The sequence below is a fragment of the Humulus lupulus genome, chromosome 8, assembly GCF_963169125.1.
Source record: "Humulus lupulus chromosome 8, drHumLupu1.1, whole genome shotgun sequence".
Lineage (NCBI taxonomy): Eukaryota > Viridiplantae > Streptophyta > Magnoliopsida > Rosales > Cannabaceae > Humulus > Humulus lupulus.
Genome location: NC_084800.1, coordinates 155,543,785 through 155,560,609, shown reverse-complemented (window position 1 = coordinate 155,560,609; position 16,825 = coordinate 155,543,785).

Here is a 16,825-nt window from a genome sequence, read left to right as displayed (position 1 = left end):
AACGATGTTGAAAAAGGTGGAGGTTGTGCGTGCTAGGGGCCACGATAGTAGGTAAGGGGCACCAGGGCCCTTGCTCGTGGCCCCTAGCACGCACAACCTCCACCTTTTTCAGCATCGTGCTTGGGCCGCGGCGCCCAAGAACAGGGCTGCGGCCCCCACCTAGGAACCTGCCATAACTCTGTTTTCCACATTCTAAACCTTCCAAAAACATACCTAAACTTCTCCAAATCCAAAACTCAAAGTTCCCAAACATCCTAATGATCCAAAATCATCAAATCCCGAGGCTCAAAAGAATCAAAAACTCATTGATACAAAAAATCCAAATCAAAGCTTAGAAACTCTAAAACTCAAAACTTAAAGCTTGAATTACCTTTGATTGGGTTGTTTCTCGCTAAATCCTTCGGTCTACAAGCTTCTAATCTTTCCTAGGATCGCTATGCCTCGATCTTCGCTTGATTCTGACTCCTAGTACTCAAGATTTCTTCGAAATTACAACGAATGGTCACAAAGGTTAACAGGAGAGAGAGAAAGTGTTTTTAACGTACGGTTCTTTCTGTCAGACTACTTCAGGCTTAAGTAACCTCAAATAAAACCTAATGCTCAGGGTCCCAAAAACATCCCCGGGGGCAAAATAGTCAAAACTCCTAGAATTTCCTCCTGATCTCAATAACTCCCAACATATCATCAAATAAACATTCTCATTATCCAATATCCCAATAATTGACCTCGTTATGACAAAACCGCTAATTTCCAACATAGGACCGTCTCATGCCGAATTGCTCGAACATGTCCCCATAATAATGGGATCTCATCATTAATCACAATATGCACCAAAATACAAAAATATGCCCTCAACGGGCCAAATTACCAAAATGCCCTAATACTCAAATGTGGACCCACATGCATGCATTTAACATCATATTATAATGTAATTCACATAAACATGCATATAGTCATTTAATGGCGTAATAAAACAATTGTGGCCCTCCCGGCCTACTAATCTAGCTATTAAACCACATTAGGGATTTTGGGGCATTACACTACCTGCCCCAAATGCTCGCGCCGACATCAAGGAGACAGTCAAGCAGTCACCAACAAGTGCGGTCAGGTAGGCCACCTGAAGAAGGATTGCCCATAGTGGAGAGCAGGAACAGGGAAATGAAACAATGACAGTCTAGTGTTAGCCAGAGTCTTTGCTTTGACTCAGAAGGAAGCAGCCAACAGTAATACCATCGTCACAGATTAGCTCCCTACTCACTCTTATGTTGCTATAAATGTAATTGATAAAGTGGGTATTCCTTATAAACTATTTAAGCATAGTTTTAGTACCATGTTACCATCAGGAGACATTATGTCGTCATCTAGGTGGTTACAGTCAGCTTCATAGTAGTTGAGGTGTAACAACCCAAATCTACTAATAAGGCTTAATGGCCTTGATTAGGGTTCCGGGAGGGCATAACTGGATTATATGTGATTTAATGATTAAAAGCATGTTATATGATTATTTGAATATCTGTGACGCATGACTATGTGTAATAATATGCATGTAGGCCCTGACTAGGTTAGAAGAGCATATTCGTAATTTTAGCGCGTTGAGGGCGTAAATGTAAATAATTGTAATAAATTGTTAAGACCACATTATTATGTGGATATATTTGTAATCTGTGACTCGAGGCGATCTTAGTGAGCGGTTTAGCGAAAAAGTCACAGCGAGGATTTATACCCGGCTCGGGGCGAGCCTGGGGGTATTTCGTGGAATTTAGAGAATATATTGGGGTCTATTTGGATATTGAGGAATATAATTGGTGACTAGTGAGGTGTCGGGAAGTAAGCGGTAAATATTAGAGACAATTCAGGAATTAGCGGGAATTGGGAGAGAATGACCAGAATGCCCTTAGAAGGATTAAGAGCTTAAATTTAATGGGAGGGTGTCATGGTCATTTGGCTTATAAAGGATAAGAGTTAAGTGTTGCTTTTTCTTTTATGCCTTAGTGGATTGTGTAGAAAGTGTTGGAAGTCTGAAGGAAAGAAAGAAAGGAAAGAAGAGAAGGAAAAAGGAAAGAAGGGAAAAGCAGGGCAATTCTCATGAATGGTTTGGGTCTTCTTCATCAAATTCTTCTGGAAATTTGGGGCTAACATCTAGAGGAGCTTTAGGCTAAGACTGTGTACTTGGGATCTTGATCAGGTTGGGGAAATTAGGTGAAGTTGTTCATCATTTGAGGTAAGATTTTGAGGTTAATATCCAATTCTTGGAATTGGTGAAGGCTAATCAAGTGTGGAAGACAATCTAGGCTGAGCTCATCCATCAAAGGTAAGAAACTCTAGCTTTAGGCTTTGGGATTTTTGTTGCTTTGCTGAGATTTTGAGCTCTAGGTTCAGCCATGGTGATTTTTGTGTTTTGGGTGCATGTGATTGAATTGTTTGTGGTTAGGTTGTTTGGGATGAGTTGAGGATGTTGGGAGGCTTCTTTTGAAGTTTGGTTGGGTTTTGGTTGAGTTTTAGAAAGGGTTGGCTCGAGGAAATTCGAAGGAGGAAAACTGTGCTAGGCTGTGCTGAGACCAGTGTTGTAGTGCTAGTCATTGGACGCTACAGCGCTAGGCCCTGAAGTTGCAGAGCCTTTAGGCCCTGCTTGTAGCACACTCTTCTTAGGGCGCTGTAGTGCTACCCTGTTCCCCGAAAAGGGTTTTTGGGTTACTTCTAAGGGTTTTTTCTTGGGGGCATGGGGTTTGATTCCACCACCCCGTTTGGTGGAATTAGGCCTTCCCGAGGGCTCAGGATTGGTCCCGAGGCTAGGTTTTGGATTTGAGTTTTGGCGATGATTCTGATCTATGGCTGTGACTAAGTGTACGCCAGGGCTCAAACAGGATCGTGCTTGAGGATCAAATTGACCAAAGCTAGCGAAATCTAAAGGTAAGAAAACAGCACCCAGTTATGTGTTTGTGATGGGACTAAGAGTTCGCTATATTTGTATAATGTCATAGATGGTATTATGCCATGGGACATGTGATAAATGGCCTAAGGGTGCCGTAAATAATACTTGCGCACAGGGCGCGGCTCAGCCACTGGTAGCTGAGGACAGCTTATTATTGACTGAGCTCGGTTTAATCGGGCCGGAGTGAGTGGGATAAATAGAGGGTGTGGCCTAAGGGCGTTCACCCTGGTTATCATATGTGAATTGATTATTTGGACTGCTGAGTACATGTTTATAGTGTATGAGTTATTTGGTTGTTTGCTTAATGATTATGCTCTGTTATGGTGTTTTCTTGCTGGGCCTTGGCTCACGGGTGCTACGTGGTGCAGGTAAAGGCAAGGGCAAGTTGGACCATTCCTGAGATGGAGAGCTTCGAGGCTGAATGTACATAGTTAGCTGATCGGTCGCCACGGCTGAGGAGTGATACAGGATGAGAAAAGCTTAATTGTCTGTTTTGCCTTAGAGTGGCTAATCACTGTATTTAAATCCTAAAATTTTATAGACTGTCTTTTAACTTTACTACTTTTGGGATCCCATGTAAAGAAAATGTTTGTTTATAAGAAATGAAGCTTTTGAGACCAAAATCTTTTAACCCTAGTTCAACTATAGTCTCAGCAACACGTTCCGAATTAAATGATTTGATTAGCAAGTCCTGCACCTTTATAAACACTCAGTGTAAAGGTCTTCGGTATCCAGGGCGTTACATGAGGGCAGAGAGTGCCTATTAGAACTCATAGAATTAGACATATTAGATTATGATGTTATACTTGGCACGGACTATGTGACCACCACAAATTGTACATGATCCTGAAAGACCCAAGCCTCACGCAAGGCCTGCGCAAGATTGACTTGTCTCACCACACGCAAGGCCCAAGCTCTATTCACCTTGCTTACCTCACTGAAGGTCCTATAGACCCGTGCCTAGGTATCGCACACCCAGGCGCCTCGCGCCACCAGCCGCGTGCCCAGACACCTCGAGCCTGAAACGCGCACCACATCGTCTCGCTAAGCCACGCCTCGCAAGGCATGCCCAGGTGCCAAGGAATGCGTGCCGCATCATCTCGCGAGGCCATGCCTCGCAGGCCTTGCCCAGGAGCCCAGGGATGCACACCGCATCATCTCGCGAGGCCATGCCTTGCCCAGGTGCCCAGGGACGTGCACCGTATTGTTTCGCAAGGCCACGCCTCACAAGCCTCACCCAGGTGCCCAGAGACGCGCACCACATCTTCTCGCGATTCCACACCTTGCAGGCCTTTCCCAAGTGCCCAGGGACGTGCACCGCATCGTCTCATGAGGCCACACCTCGCAGGCCTCGTCTATGTGCCTAGGGAAGCTCAGCACATTATCTCGCGAGGCCATACCTCGCAGGCCTCGCTAGGTGCCCAGGGACACGCAAGTCCTCTTATGATTAACAAAATAAAAAGGGGCTTGAAGCAAGGGTGTATCTTGGATATACGAGAGAAACCTTCAAGTACAAGGCACGCGTACGAAAAGAGGTTGTACGACCATGAGGAGCACAGAGGTGTGACTCTGACGTTCGTACTAGACAGGTAGTGATGGTACAAGTTAGTACCAATGGTGGAGGCAATACCTGCACATGTTTGACCATGCATCAGGGTCGACACCACAACCACCTGTGCCACTAATTCTGGTGCCACTTCTCTGACACTCGTACTAAATAAGTAGGTGAGGAATTCCTGCGGACCCTGACTACGTACCAGAGCTGACATCACGACCTTGTACACCACTACTACTTGTGCCACCATACTGACAACGTACTTGTGAACAATCTGGTCCCCTGGGACCACAATGTATTAGTGGCCATTAGAGCCCACTATAAAGGGAACGTCACTTCATCATTGAAAGGGGTTGGAAAATTCTTGTAAAATCATATTGATCTAAGGGCAATATACGAGTTTTCTTTCTATTTTCTATTTTATACTTGCAATTTTCCTTCAAGTTTCTATAAGTTCATTTGTGTTCATTAGATATTGATTTAAGTTTCTTAGTTTTCCAACCATATTTCGTTGACGAGTTCTTACCGTCAACAGTTTGGCGACGTCTGTGAGAAGGATAAGTTCCAAGCCACTGTTCTTCCATCAATTCCGGTAGCAAAGATGTCGAGACGCTCTAAAAAGTTGAGAGAACCACTAGAGGTTAAGGTACTCCTCGATGGAGATAAACTGACGGCCTCCATGTAGAATCCTCCACCACCCAAAAATGTGCATGCATCAAAGGAGCCAAGGGTTCCCAAAGGTGAAAGGGAGGCCTCGTCTCCAGCAATCCCACCTGGTGAGCATCGTCCAAGGTCAGCAGCTGCCCCCGCGAGAGACGCCGGTGAGTTCCCGGCCCCAAAGCCACCACAAGTGCAGAACTCTGACCTGCAAGATCCGGCCCCATTGACACGCAGGGCCGACAAGAATCCTCGACTCCATTCCGTGAGCTCAAGTTCTAGGTCTCGATTTTACAAGGATGAGATACACGAACTGCACTGAAAGAAACGAAGGCTAAAAACCACCTTAGAGAACATGCAAGAGGTGTTGGATGGCCTGCTACAAGGAAAATAAAACATATCTCTTCCTAGGCGAAAAAAGAAAGGACGAGAGGGGATAGAAACCATGGTCCCAGTGGACAATGGGAGGAATCGACTCTCCACCAGTAGTACCCCCAGAACAAAGCAGCGCGAACATTCTGGACCACCGAAGCTGCCCCAAAGGCCTGAGCAGAAGAAAAATGCTGACCCTCGTAACGAAGTTGAAGTCACTTCAAGGAAAACACCCTCAGACTTACGGGAAGAGCTCAACAAGAAAATGGTAGATAAAAGGACTACACCTCTTATGGTACCCCAGGAAGACAAAGGAAAGGGAAACACTAACCCGTCCACGTTAAGAGACTCCTTCAACAAGAGGAGACAAGACCTAGACATAGAAATTTGGATCCTCCAGAGCAACATAATCACCGCATCTGGAGGACAAGTAGTCGATGACGAGTTCGACAATGAATCGCCCTTCACTAAGGAAATCCAAGCCATCCGACTCCCAGCCAACTTCAAGGAGCCTCATATGACCCCATATGAAGGAAATACGGATCCTAAGTACCATCTGGACGCCTTTAACGATTTGATGAAATTAAAGGGAATTAGTAGCAGGGCCTGATTCCATTGCTTTGTTGTCACGTTGAAAGACCTGAATACAAATGGTTCAAAAGACTTTGACCAGTGTCCATCAGGTCTTGGCAACAATTTTCTGATGAATTTCTCCAGCAACATCACGCCCTGTGTGATTACACAATGCCAGGCACCAGCCTCGCTAACGTGAAACAGGGAGAAAATGAGATTCTAAAGAGCTATATCCACAGGTTCAATATGGAGGCAGCCAAAGTAGGGAGCTTGACCCGTAGGGAGTTAAAAATGGCCATAACGGCCGGAGTACGCTCGGGAAGTAAGTTATGGGATAACATGCTTAAGAGAGAGGTCATAGATTTGGATGATTTCTATGAGCGGGCACATAAATATATTCATATTTAGGATGGTCACGAGAGCCTTAAGGCCAGAAAAGACTGGTCCCCACTAAAACCCTCAATCCGGGAAGGCCAAAGCAGTGCAAAGAAGAAGAGGGTCTATGAAGGGTCAAGAGATGATCGGCCTCGGAAGCCCCAACGCATTGATTAACGCAAATAGGGCCCCTACACCTTTTATACTGACCTCACCCACATTAGGGAACATATCTTCGTCATGAATGAAAACCCGGTCCCTTTCAGAGGGCCCCTGCCAATGAAAAAGATCGATCAAAAAGAGACCCCAGTAAATACTGCCAGTATCATAAAGATATCGGCCACACCACCGCAGAATGCAACCACTTGAAAATAGAAATCAAAGTACTTATACACAGGTGACATTTGGGCAGATATGTCCGCAAAGGGAACCAAAGCCGAAAGAAGGAGTATCCTTGCCACGAGAGCGAGAGGTAGCCCCAGAGGTACAAGGAGAAGTCAGGACCATCTTCAAAGGGCCAAGATTCGGAGGTGAATCAAGGAAGGGGTGAGACAAATATGCTAGGGAGGCCAAGCAAAGTCCACGACATCCACCTTTGTCATCGAGCTCCCTAGCCATCCAAACATTCTTTATGTCGAATGGGTTCAAGAACAAAAAACATTGGTAGTTCAATCGTTCTCGTAAGTCCTCTATCTTTGTAATCCTAGTGCGTGAACTTTGTCCCTTTCAAAAATATCCTTTTTTTTAGGCTCTGACTGACTTTGTTCCTCGTGCAACTATATTTGCTAGGACGGGAAAATCTGTCACCCTCGGGGGTCAGTACGAAAAACTGTCCAGTCTTTCCCCTGGGGTCGTGAATGATGTCATAATGCTGGCATGTAATTTGATCAGCGAGGGTCAAACACTAGGCCTGAGGACCCGAGCTCTGCTCCTAGTTATCCTCGAACATCCTTCTTCTCAAGAGGCCTTGCCAGCCGCTGAGGACACTGTTGAGAAAGAGGACGAGGTGCCTCTCGTGCGAAAATGGTGGGCTCTGAAAGCTAATCAGTGTCTCGATCCTGACTAAGCTGCGTCAGGGGTAGCAACCGACCCCTCCGGCCAAGGTAACCCATACATATTTAGAGATTTAGATCGGTCTTCTACTAGCTTCAGGTTAATACGTTTTAACCTCAACCAGCTAGTTAGTTGCCATCCCACCGATCCAGACCTAAATGTAACTCTCCTCCAATTCGTGGATCGCTTGGTGGTATGCTACGACCATAGCTATCCCAAAGGCACCATTGTAGTTGACAACACGCTGAACTTTAGATCTTCTTTCTTTGAAGAATATGGAACCAACCTTAGGACTTGGCCTTCTCTGCTCCAGGAAGCATTTGGTCTTGGGTTTAGGAAGTATGTAGACGAATCCAGCCCCGAGGAGAAACCTGAACCCCCTAGGATCCAAGAAAGTGTAGCATTAGACTCCCCCTCCCCTCCGTTAATCCCAAAGATGGAGGTCGTGCTTAGCCCGGTTCATACACCCAAGCTGGTCATAATAGATTCCTCCCCCAGCCTGGAGGGTAGGATCTTTATCCCCCCCCCCCCCTTTTATTTCCTTGAAACATTAATTTTGTGAATTAGACAGGAGCAACCGACCTAAGGGTTGCCTTTTAGGCTAAAAGATCTGGAACGTGCTCCGTCGTGAAGAGGCCCAGGGTAACGAAGAAGGCTACCCCTAAAATGGGGGATACTACAAAATCGCCCTCTAAGGGTAAAGACGCGAGCTCCACTCAGGAGCCAGCTCTGATGACGACTATCACGGTTGGGCAGGTTCCTCCTCCTCCCCCTCAACACATGCCTCCATGTCCCTAAGTAATTCAAGCCGAGGCCCCCATCGTCCGAATATCGGTTGAGCCATAGGACCTGGAAAAGTTCCCCGAGGCCTTTCGGGATATAGTGTATGAGACAAGGAGTCACATGGTGGGCCACGCATATAAAGCCAATGCGAGGGATCTGAGTGCCATAAAGGAGCGCAGCCCGAAGGATGTCCTCGAATCTACCATGGGGATGAACCTCACCGTGAGTCCTTCTTCCACATCTGATTCTTTTTACTTTACTATGTGTTGTTCCTTTTTTTTTTTAACTTGTTTTGTTATTCTATAGTCTGTCCTAGCCCAATACCAAAGTATAGCTCATGATAACGCCAGAAACGAAAAGAGCCAAGCTGAGCTGGCAGCTGCCAAGGTCACCCTAGATGTTGCACAAGAAAGTGAGCATGCCTTGACAGTTGCTCAGAAGAATGAGCATGTTGCTAAGGCTGCTCTTATCTCTTCCAAAGAAGGCGAGCATGCCACAAAGACCACATTTCTGGCCTCCCAAGCTAAAGTTGCAGAGGCGAACTGTTGTGCTGAACAACTTCAGGCTGAGTATGGTGAGCTCAAATTGAAGCTCCTCAAGGCCGAAGTAAGCCAAGGAGGAAGCGGCGTTGTCATCATCAACCATGGAGGAGATGCTTTACCATTGCTGGGCATTCAACCAGGACAGGAACTTCTCCTTCATGGAGCTCGGGCAGTGCAATCCATATCTTGATAAATTCAAGGCTCGGCTTTTGCAATAAACCTGGGAAACTGGTGAGGCTTTCGGAGCAGTGAAGGGAGATGGTGAGGAGGTTACTTTGGCGAGGTGAGATGATGGAGCCCAATGATCTTATTTATGATTTTCTTTTGTAATCATTTTCCAACAATCCCTTGGGATAAAAACAATTGCCTCCAAGCTTAGCTCGAGAATTTCTTTTGAATATACATTAGACTTGCAATATATTTGTCTTCTTTACTATTCTCATGTTTATGAATTCTTAGACTTTTGCACATTTGAAATCTTAAGAATCATCTTTAGATCGAGGTAGAATATTTCAATCTTTGGATATAGTTATATCCAGGGTTTTAGATGAATTAAAGTTTAGTTTGTGCTAGGTTTATTGAAAACTCGGGCTTTAAAAAGTCATTGAATAATCAATTTTTCCAAGTTCTTAATCTTATCCGAGTAAGCTTAATTTTTTTTAAAAAAACTCACCGACCTCGGTTATGTGCCCCCCAAGCAACTAGAATGTATAAACTTTCTTTGTTTCTTTTACAATTATGAGAACACGAGCTTGTAATAATAAAACTAAGAAGTTGTTATTTAGTGATCCATCTGTTATTTAATTGAAATGACTTTTATAAACAAGCCTTACATTGATGGTAGTACTATTGATTATACTTTTTCAAGTGAAGAGCATTCCAAGTCCGTGGGACTACTTCCCTATTTAGCCGAGCTAGCTTAAAATCCCCTCGCGTAAGACCTCTACAATCTGGTATAGTCCTTCTCAGTTTGGGCCAAACACACCATCCGTAGGGTCTTTATTTACCAAAAAGACCCTTCGGAGAACCAGGTTGCCTAATCCCAGTCTATGCCCCTTGGCTTTTGAATTTAAATATCATGCAATCTTTTGTTGATAATGGGCGAGCTGTAATTGTGATTCCTCTAATATTTCTTCTATCAAATCGAGAGATACGTTAAGTAGCCTGTTATTCTGTTCTTGATCTAATGTCCTTTGCCTGTGAGTAGTTACCATTGCTTCAATTGGATGCATGGCCTCACTTTGAAAGGTTAGGGAAAAAGGAGTGTGCCCCATGGTGGTCCTGTCAGAAGTTCGGTAAGCCAAAGTTACTTGTGGGAGCTGTTCAGACCATAATCCCTTGGATTCGTCTAACCTCTTGTTCAAGTATAATGCCCCAAATTTCCTAATAAGGGTTGGGACCTTGATTAGGAGGTCGGAAGGGCCATAAGTGAATTTTGATGCTATTTAATGATTGTATGCAGGTTTATGTGAATTTTGATGCTATTTAATGATTGTATGCGTGCATATGGAAGTAATTATAATTATAAGGGTATTTTGGTAATTTGACCGCTGTGGGCGTAATTGTGTATTTTGGGTGCATGTTTGTGATTAATTAATATAAGCCACATTGCAAGGTGGACTGGTTCGAGCTAGTCGCATGAGACGATCATGGAATGCAAGTGCTCGGTCTAGTCATAACAGGTTTAAGTCCGGGGCTCGGGGTGAATTTAATGATTAGAGCGTTACCGGGAATTATAGGGTAACGGGATATGAATTATTGGTGTTTCATAATTTTGAGATTTGCGGGAATTGGAGAGCATTAATTATAATTAACGGTATAGGTGGAAAAGGAAAATTTTGCCCTTGGGAAGGCTTTAGAAACTTTTAATGACCTAGGGGCATTTAGGTCATTTGGTTTGGATTTATATTGACTTTGAAGGCTGTAGAAAATACAGAACAAAAATAAAGCCCTTATATCTTTCTCACCCGTGCATCATCTCCTCTTCTCACCCTTAGAGGTTTTTGGTCCCAAATTGAAGAAACAAGCTAGGGAATCAAAGCTTGGGGATTATAATCTTAGTTCAGCCATTGGGAAGGATTCAAACCAGCTTAAGGTAAGGAATTGAACCTGAATTTTGAGCCATACCCTGTTTTTCTTTTAGTTTTCAGCTTATGATTGTGTTGAGGATAGTTTGGATTAATGGAAGTTTTGATTGATGTTCAACTTGGGTTTTGATGAGGGTTTGATATAGATGATGTTTAGGGGTTGGATTGAGTGTTTGGATGAGGTTTGGGACTGGTTTGATGGTTTGGTTTCAAGGAAAAACGCAGGGGAAGAAAGCTGGTGGATTGCGGGTTTGTGCAAAGGGCCGCGACATGGCTACGGTGAGCCGCGGCCTATGTTGGTTTCTGGGGAGGAAATGCCTCTGTCAGAGAGGTGAGTCGCGGCATGGCTGTGGTGAGCCGCGGCCCATAGAGGCATTTTTGGCCAGAAATTGGTTTTTGACTTGGGGATGCTAGCCTTAGGCCTCGGGGTCGATCCTACTACTCGGTTTAGTTTGGATTGATGTCCCGGAGGCTAGATATTGGTTTGGGAACCTATGTTAATCATTTTTATTAATGGTGTCCCATATTTGGTTATGACTAGGTGACCGCTAAAGGACTAAAAGTTGATTTTTCTCAAGGGTCGCTCTTTTAATCATTCTAGCTCGAATCTGAGGTAAGAAAACTGCACCCTGTGTATATGTGACATGCATGGCTATTCTTGATGCATGTTGGTTGATTAGTAAAGGTGACATGCATGGATATTCTTGATGCATGTTGGTTGACTATTAAATGTGACATGTATGGCTATTATCGATGCATGTTGGATTGTAAATATAATGCATATGATGCACGAGAAACATGTGATTAGGACATGCTTTATATACTGAGTATGATATCGTTCAGAGCTTGAGCCTCTGTGTTTATGCATGATCCTCATTGTACTAGTATTTGTTAAGTAAGCATGCTGAATACCTTGTATATTGATATTGGACATGTGATATATGTTTGGTGGCATGGCTTACTTGTGTATGGCACTGACTTATTAGTCAGAATCGGCAATGGTGTTAGATCCATTTGTGAAGATGTAATTTATTAGTTAAGTTCACAATGAGTTGAAGACTTGTCGTGTTTTACTGACCTAAGAGTCAGAAATGGCATAGCGTTGTGAACGCCGTGCCAAATGAAGATTAGATCTAATCGATATCAGCATTGAATGACTCATATGGGGTATTAATGCTGGACCGACCGGAAGGTCGATGAAAATTATAAGCGCTTGGCTAGTCTGAGACTAGTTATTCAAAGCCCGGTGATTGTTTGTCACATGGCTAGGGAACGTTGTTTCACAGTTATGACTCTAGAGTCAGGAGGAAGGTTATGTTGGTGACTAATCACCATGCACCTATCCTGTTAAAGCTAGTGAGATGCTCACTTATTTGTTAAGCCTTGGTGATCCTATCGTCACATGGCTAAAGGGTGATGTTCCCATATTAGTGACTTTGGATATCTGTTAAGCCCTGGTGATCCTATCATCACATGGCTAAAGGGTGTTGTCCCCATATTTGTGACTTTTTGTGATAGTCACCTATTTGTTTGGACTGTTGGTCATGAATAATTAATACAATCAGTGTTGATATTATATCATGTTATATTGTGTTTTCTTGCTGGGCTTCGGCTCACGGGTTCTATGTGGTGCAGGTAAAGGCAAAAGAAAGTTGGACTATCCTTGAGTTGGAGAGCTTAGGTGATGACGTGTACATATGCAGCTGCTCGTCCGCCACGGCCGAGGTTTAAAGGGGAACTAGAGTTAAACCTTATTTTGCCGCATAGAACGACTTGTTGTAAATATTTTCTTGTAATACACTCTGAAATTATAATTTTGGGATCCTAGCATATATATTAAATGTTCGAATGAAACGTGACATCTTAACCAAAAAATTTAATCCATAAACCGCTAATCATACTTAGTTACACGATTTTGGTCAAATGACTCGATTAGCGAGTTTAGCACTATTTACAAGGCACACTGTAACGGTCCCTGGAGTTTAGGGCGTTACATCAAGCTCGCCGTAAGGATGTTATTTATAGCCTCGACCTGCCCGTTGGCTTGTGGGTATGCTACCGACGAAAAACTCTTTGTTATGTCATATCTTTAACAAAATTTTGTGAAGAGATCACTATCGAACTGCGTTCCGTTATCTAACACGATCTTCTTAGGGAGTCCAAATGGACAGATGATACATTTTGCCAGAGGTTCTGCTTCTGTCCACTTCGTGAAGTAATTGATCGCCACTACCGCATATCGAACTCCTCATTTTCTTAGGTAGGGAACCTATTAGATCAATTACCCATGCTGCAAATGGCTACGGGGAGGAAATCATTGTTAGCTCAACCAGAGCAGCTCGGGCAACTATGGTGAAATGCTGACATTTGTCACAATTCTGAACATACGAGATCGAGTCTTTCGTTAAAGTGGGCCAAAAATAACCTTGTCTTAGTACCTTCAGCATCTCCACAAAATCCTTCGTGTATCTCTTGCAAAATGGTTTTGGCTTCCTCAGGTAGAATGCTTCGCAGGAGAGGCAACTAATGACCATGCCAATGTAAGGTCCCATCAACTATTACGTATGTTGGAGCTTGATAGAATACTTTTCTCGCGTCTTTTCTGGAGTCATGTAACTTTTTAGTTGCGAGATATTCCATTATATGAGTCATCCAAGTCGGTCTTATGTCAATCATTCTAACCTCTTTTGCTTCTTCTATTACACTTGGGCTCTCCAAGAACTCCACTAGCACTACATTTAATGTTTCAGCCTCTTTCGTGGTAGCAAGTCGTGCCAAAGCGTCAGCATTAGAATTCTGCTCATGGGGTATCTGTTGAATAGAGTTGTACTCAAATTTAGAAAGTTCCCCCTTTACCTTAGCTAGGTAGGCTACCATCTTGATGCCTTGATCTTGGTATTCTCCCAATACGTGATTCACCACAAGTTGGGAATCACTATAGCACTGGACGGCTTTCACCTTCAGCTCTCTTGCCACCCTCAGTCCTTCCAACAAGGCTTCATATTCTACTTCTTTATTGGATGCCTCAAATCCGATTCTCAGAGTTGTATGGAACCTATGCCCTTCTAGAGAGATTAAGATGATCCCCGCTCTTGATCCATTCTCGTTTGATGATTAGTCAACGAAGAATTTCCATAATTCCTACACCGGCACTTCCATGAGCTTGCCTTGAATGCTGGTGCACTCAGCCATAAAATCAGCAAGGATCTGACTCTTGATTGAAGTATGTGGCCTGTACAATATCTCGAACTAGCTGAGTTTGATGGCCCATTTTAAAAGACGTCTTGACATTTTAGGCTTTTGCAAAACCTCCATTAAAGGTTGTTCGGTTAAGACGTTGAGAGAATGGGACTGGAAGTATGGCCGAAGCTTTCTGGAAGCCAATATTAGATAGAATGCTAGCTTCTCTATCAGTGGATATCGTGACTCAGCTCCGAGAGCCTCTTGCTTACATAATACATTGGTTTCTAGGCACGGTCTTCTTCTCGAACTAGCACGGCACTGATTGTATCCTCTGTCACAACCAGATAAAGGTTCAAAGACTCTCCAGATATTGGTTTAGACAATACCGGGGGCTCAGCCAGATGCGTTTTTAGGTCATGGAATGCCTGTTCGCACTCCTTGGTCCACTCAAATTTCTTTTTTCCCCTGAGCAAGTTATAGAATGACAAACACTTATCAGTGGATTTTGAAATGAAGCGATTCAAAGCCGCCACCCTTCCAGTTAGGCTTTCAACTTCTTTACGTGACCTGCGTGAAGGCATTTCTAACGATTATTTGATTTTTTTTCAGGATTTGCCTCTATTCCCCACGTGTTGACTATGAATCCCAGAAACTTTCCAGATGCCACCCCGAAAGTGCATTTCTGGGTATTCAGTTTCATGTCACACCTCCTTAATATTCCAAAACACTCTTCCACATCAGATACATGATTTTCAGTAGTCGTTGACTTAACAAGCATGCCATGGACATACACCTCCATATTTCTCCTGATCTGGTTAGCGAACATCTTGTTAACCAAGCGTTGGTATGTGGCCCTAGGATTCTTCAATCCGAATGGCATAACTTTGTAGCAATATATGTTATGCTCGGTTATGAAACCATTATGCTCCTGGAGCATAGGGTTCATCGCGATCTGGTTATATCCAGAGTACGCATCCATGAAAAACATGAGCTCGTGACTTGCCGTGGCATCTACCAACTTGTCAATCCTTGGCAGCGGGAAACAGTCCTTGGGACAAGCTTTGTTTAGGTCAGAGAAGTCGATACAGGTTTTCCACTTTCCGTTCGGCTTCGGGACTAGCACGAGATTGGCTACCCAGATCGGGTATTTTTCCTCCCGGACAAACCCACATTTCAATAACCGAGCTACTTGTTCCTTAAGGGCTTCCTCAAAAGTCTTCGTTTATGGGATTTTGCAAGCACATTCTTGTCCAAATTTAAAGTGTGCATTATTATATTCAGATTGATTCCCGCCATATCCTCATGCGACCATGCGAATACGTCCAGGTTTTTTTGTAAAAAATCGACCAGCTTTACCTTTCTTTTGTCATCAAGATTCTTTCCAATCTTCACGACTCTTCAAGATTCCTTGGGATCGATGTTTGCTTCCTCGAGCTCTTCTATGGCTTTGAGCTCTGATCTGTCTTCGTCGACCCGCGGGTCAATGTCGTTGCATTGGGCGCCCTCACTATCCTTTTCCTACGAAGGTTCTTCCGTCCCATGAGTGACTTCTACTTCCACTTCCTGGGATTCCTCACCTTTGTCATTTAAGACCATCGCTTGTTGCCTGGGTTGGGATTTTCCCTTCATAGAAAGGCTATAGCATTCCATGGCTACGACCTGATCACCTCTTACTGTACATATCCCTGTAGATGAGGGGAATTTCACTACAAGGTGGCAGATAGAGGTTATCGCTTCAAATGCCATCAATGCAGGTTTACCCAAAATTGCATTGTATGATGCCAGACAATCGATTACCACAAACTCGATTACTTTGGAAATAGTTTGTGATTCTTCTCCCAACGTCACCACCAATCTGGTTGTCCTGATGGCTATTGATCCTTCACCCGAAAACTCGTATAGAGTCATTGTGGTCGCCTTCAAATCAATTACGAATAACCCCATTTTTTCTAGGGTGTACCTAAAAAGTAAATTTACAGAGATTTTGTTATCCACTAGTTTCCTTCAGACCCTTCGGTTGGCGAGTTGAACGGTTATCACCAGCAAATCATTATGTGGGAGTTGGACATGGCTAACATCCACTTCCGTGAAAATGATTGGTTGCTTTTCCAATCGCTACTATTTTAATAATCTTTGCTCCGGGACAAACTCCACCTCGTTATGAGCCTTCAGCTCATTAATGTACCTCTTTTGAGCCCCGCTGCTCGTGATCGCCAAATGTGGTCCTCCTACAATAGTGGTTATATCTCCCCTTACCATCAGAGGGGGTTTGTCCTGATTTACCTGTGCTCCTGTTTGGCCTACAAGAGCTTTAGGGACTGATTGAGGGTTCCGCTCGGTGGGCTGGTTAGGGACTATCCTATTTCGGGCGTGTTGGGTCAACGGTCCAGCTCTGATGAGAGTTTTGATTTCATCCTTCAACTGCTGACAGTCATCAGTGTTATGACTGATGTCGTTATGGAATCAGCGGAATTTTGAGGAATCTCTCTTTGCCCTCTGGTTCCTTAATGATTCTGGCTTCTTCCAAGGAAGGCGATTAGAATTTACTAGAAAAATGCGATCTTGGGTGTCCGTTTGGTCAGTATAAGTAGCATAGACAGGTTTGAATTTTTCCCCAGACTTATTATTCTTTGTCTCGCACTGGTCACTTTCACCATTCTCCTTCCTTTTGTTATTCCCCCTTGGTTATTTTGGGCAACAGGTTGAGTCGTAG